Genomic DNA, 5176 nt, shown 5'->3' with positions numbered 1-5176 from the left:
GCCCCGCCGTGATTGGCTGCGCTATGCCACGCCCACCTGCGTGTTTGGTTTTTTTTTTTTTTTTTTTTTCCCCCTTGGTCTAGGTACATCAAGTCCCGGGTCTGCCCGTTTGCCCTCGGTCCTTAAGCGAACTTGAAATGGCAGGCTCCTAGGACCAGTGGAAAGAAAGGAAATATTAATGTTTGTCATGAAGGAATATGTTTATATGGACCTATGTGTGCATATCTATGTTTGTATAAGGATGGAAGCAGCTCTAGAAGAATAGGCATCAAGTTACAACATTGCTTATCTTGGCGGTATCCGGGGTCAAGTAAAAACCTTTCATTTTTTATCCCGTTTTGCTTTTACTTCGTTTGGACTTTTACAGTAAGTAAATAGTGGCTTTATAATTAAAACAAAATTCAGGGGAGCAGATGTGGCTCACCCAGTTGGGAGGTGCAAACAATTGGTGGCTCAACCTGCCTCCTACATGGGAGGTCGCAGGTTTACCTTGGTGCAGCCTGAAGACCACCTTACATAAGGAGTAAACAATGAGCGGAAACTGCAGTCACACAGAGGAGGGAGCCATGGGGGGAAGGGGAGAGACAAAACTCACTTCTCAATACCTCTCAATACTGTATCAGTCCTACCTAACCACTAATTTATCTTTATGAATTGAATTAGATTTACATTTATATAAATAGAATCATACAATACGTAGAATTTTTTTTGTCGGATATTAATATGTTGTAGTATTAACATACATTTGTTCAGCTTCAAAGAAAAATCATCTTATATGTTCTTTATTGAGAGGTGACTCCTAAGGGGTGTGGAGTTTTTGGAGTAATGAAAGTGTTCTAAAAATTTTTGTGATGATGAGTGAACAACATTGTGATGATTCTAATAGCCATTGATTATATATTTGGGATAGATTGTATGGCCTGTGAAATTATCTCAATAAAACTGCTTTAATAAAAAAAAAAAAGATTGTGCAAAAATAGCCAGAAATAGCAGCTATGTACAGCAGGGGAAACACGAGAGATTAAGAAATGAAGAATTTTCTTGTTTGTCTGTTTCTGTTTATTATTGCTATTATTTAAATAATGAAAATGCTGTGATAAGATTGAAGTGATGAATGCACAATTATGTGATTATACCAAATGCTATTGTTTGCACACTTTGGATAAATTGTATATTTTATTAATATGTATCAATAAAATTGATTTTTTAAAATTCATTGTACACCAATATTTACAGAAGCATTCATCACAGTTACAAAGAGATCAAACCAACCCAAGTGTCCATCAACAGAAGAATGGATAAACAAAATGGGGTCTAGCCATACAATGGAATATTATTTCACAATGAAAAGGAATAAAGTTCTGATATATGTAAAAATATGAATGATAATTGAAGACACCATGTGAGTGAAATAAGGCCAACACAAAAGGGCAAAAACTGTAGGATCTCACTAATATAAAGTAATTAGGATGTGCAAATTCATAGAGCCACAAATTAGAGTACCTTTTACCTGGGGCCTGGGTGGGCATACAGAATATGGAATTAGTATTTAATTGATTCTGAGCTTCCCTGTGGGCTGCTCCCTGGTAACAGTCAGTAGTGATGGTACTCAACATTATGAAGATAATTAGCAGCACTAAATTGTATATTTGAAAATGGTTAAGAAATTTTAGGTTGTATATAATTTACATGAATCAAAAATTTAAAATACACTATAACTGTACAGCATGAATAGTGTATACTAAGGTAAACTATGGAATATAGTAAATGGTATAATAAGAATATTGTTTAATGAATTGTAACAAAGGTACCACCCTAATGCAAAGTTTTATAATAGGAAAAACTGTGTGCTTTGGGTGGAGCTAAGTGGGAACTCTGTACTTCCTGCATGATTTTTCCATAAACCTAGAAGTTCTCTAATAGATATAAATATATAGTCATACTGTCAAGTCATTTTTGTGTGCTATCTTGGCATTCATCTTATTTTGGCTGAGCCATTTGCCTCAACACTGACCCTTGGCCCAGTTAATAAACAGCATTGCACCCCTGGGGCCTAGACTCCCCAGAACCCAAACCCACACTTTCAGCTACCACACATACCACCCACACTGCTAACCTGGAACCCACAGCTGCTGCCAAAGATTAAGTCAACACCCCCACCACCCTCAGACCCACAGTACCTTTCCCTTTGACCCTGCATTTGCTTTAAATTAACTAGTCCTTGACTTGTGTGGAAAATCTACTCATCTTCACCCATGGGCCACAATACAGGCACAAGCTCATGGGTCCCTCTACCTCAGCTCATCTGCTCCCCAATAGCTGGCTGAGCCCCTCAAGCCAATGACACTTTCTTTCAGACCCTCCTGCCCTTCTGCCCTCTTTCTGGAATCTTTAACAACACTACGTTTTCCCATGGATGATGGCCACAGTCTCCAATTGTGTCACACCTGACCGCCACCCAGACTGAAATTTAAAATCCTGCTAAGCCAATTGGAAATATATATAAAACCAATTCAATAAAGTATAAAGAATCTTTGTGAAATCATGCTATCCATCAAAAACACGAATCATTCTTTTGCTGCAAAAAGTATGTTCTTGTCAGCAACTTTAAACTAGATGTGTTTGTTACTGCCCTATATAAATCTTTTTCTCCCATTCAGATCTGTTTAACTTTCCCTTTTTATATTTTCTGTTGCTTCTAAATTTAGAAATTACTCCCTCATTTGGAAGTTTGATAAATAGATTTTTTTTGCCATATAGTTTCACTCTGCTTTGGTTTTGTTTGTTTGTTTGTTTAAAGATTTATTTTTATTTATTTATTTCCCCTTCCCCACCCCCCTACCCCCAGCTCCAGTTGTCTCCTCTTCTGTGTCCACTTGTATTCTTGTCAGCAGCACTGGCAATCTGTGTCTCTTTTTGTTCCATCATCTTGCTGCATCAGCTCTCTGTGTGTGCGGCACCACCCTGAGCAGGCTGCACTTTATTCACACTGGGCAGGTCTCCTTATGGGACACACTCCTTGTGCATGGGACTCCCATATGCAGGGGATACCCTTGTGTGAAATAGCACTCCTTGCATGCATCAGCAGTTCACATGGACCAGCTCATCACATGAGTCAGGAGACCCTGGGTTTGAACTTTGGACCTCCCATGTGGTAGGTGGATGCTCTATCCATTGAGCCAAATCTACTTCCTTCTGGTTTGTTTTTTATTTTCATCTGTTTAAGCTGCATTGCATTTATGTTGGGCTACAGAATAGAGTGAAATTGAAAAGCACCTGAAAAACTGTCCCTCTTCCTTATAATATTGTATATTATAAAGGAAGAATCACAGATGGATGGGATGGAAGAGGGTTATTCATGCAGTGTTTCTGGATTGATGGGATAAATATGGGGCAGGGGGCACTCTTCATTTCTACTCTCTTCTCCAGGTCTCTTGCCTTTGACTTTTCCTTTCAGGCTGTAGCACTCCCTTTAGTATCTCTTGTAAATCTGGTCACTTCATAACATACTCTCTCAGTTGTTTTTTTTGTTTTGTTTTGTTTTGTTTTCTTTGCTGTGGTGACTAAAATTCACCCTCAGTTTTGAAAGACAGTTTTGCCAAATAAAGAATTCTTGGCTGGCAGTTTTTTTCATACAGTACCATAAATATATTATACCACTAACTTCTCACCTCCATGGTTTCTGATGATCTCCTCAAGATGGTGTGGTGGTTTGGAGCTGTATATATAAAGGGCGTCAGTGGTCATTTTTCTTTACCATGTGGCAAGATGCCAGGTTAACAGTACCTGACTTTGGTGAGAAAGCATCAATGATGGTGCCTCAGTTTAGACTTGGTGCAGCCTTGAAACTGTCTAAGGTTTTACTCCAAATAAATCCCCATTATAAAAGGCATCTCATTTCTGGTGCCTTGCATTGGCACCCCTTTGGCAAACTAAAATGGATACAATGAGTAAACTCATAAACATAGGATCTAGACTACAGGTTACTGGGAAATAGAATGAGGGTTGAAAAGAGGAAGCTAGTGCTAAACATATGTAAATTTTGAAGAAGTTTGATTGTAAGTGTTTGGAAATGGATAGAAATAATGGTAACATGTTATAGTGAATAAAATTAACTCCACTGATTAATAGATGTGATTGTGGCTGAAAAGTGTAGTCTAAGGACATAAATGTCAACAGAATGAAAACTAGAGTATAAACTTGGTACTGTATAATATAGTGAGCTCAGTGGTTGATTATAAATGTGATAAATAGTACAGATACAAGGTTGTTCCTTCCGTGTACTTGAACAAATGTTTGTCACTATTACAATTTTTTTAATAATATGGGAATATATGCAGAAAACAGCTAATGTAACTTATGGACTATAGTTAATATTAATACTGTAATATTTTTTCTTCAATTGCAGTGAAGGTACTATATCAATGTTGAGATATATTCATATAGCATATAATCTATCCAATGTTTACAGTCAAGGACTTTTAGTATAATCACAGTGTTGCTCATTAATCACCATAAAAAATTTTAGAATAATTTCGTTATTCAAAAAAAACCCTCAATAACCCTTAGCAGTCATCTCTCAATCCCTCTCTCCTTCCCCAGCCCTACATACCACTAATAAAATTCCATCTCTATAAATGTATTTATATTTACATTTAATTTAAATTGAATTATAAAATGTTTTATATAAATTGAATTATACAGTATGTAGTACTTTATGTCTGATTTCTTTCACTTAGCATATTTTGCTTTGCTTTTTCCTGATATTAACTTCTTGTAACATTAACATATATAACATTTGTTCAGTTTCAAAGAAAAAAGTCTTATATATGCAACGTTGCCTATATTCGAGTTTCATATGAGCTTTTACTATGCTATACAGTCCCATGTTAGATTTTTAAACTTTCCTTTTAGGAATATGCATTACCTTAAACTTTCCCTTTCCACCACTGTCATACCCATATAATAATGAAATTTTTTCCCTTGATTTCCCCCTCAGAGAGTGTTTAATACTAGTGTACAGAAACATTACTGATTTTTGCCTTGTAAACTACTACATTACTGAACTTGTTTATTAGCTCAAATAGCTTAGTCACAGACATTTCAGAATTTTCCATATATAGGATCCTGTCACCCATGAATAGTGAGAGATTTACTTCCTCTTTTCCTATTTGGA

This window comes from Dasypus novemcinctus, chromosome 18, assembly GCF_030445035.2.
Source record: "Dasypus novemcinctus isolate mDasNov1 chromosome 18, mDasNov1.1.hap2, whole genome shotgun sequence".
NCBI lineage: Eukaryota > Metazoa > Chordata > Mammalia > Cingulata > Dasypodidae > Dasypus > Dasypus novemcinctus.
Note: the sequence above shows the minus strand (reverse complement) of the source record.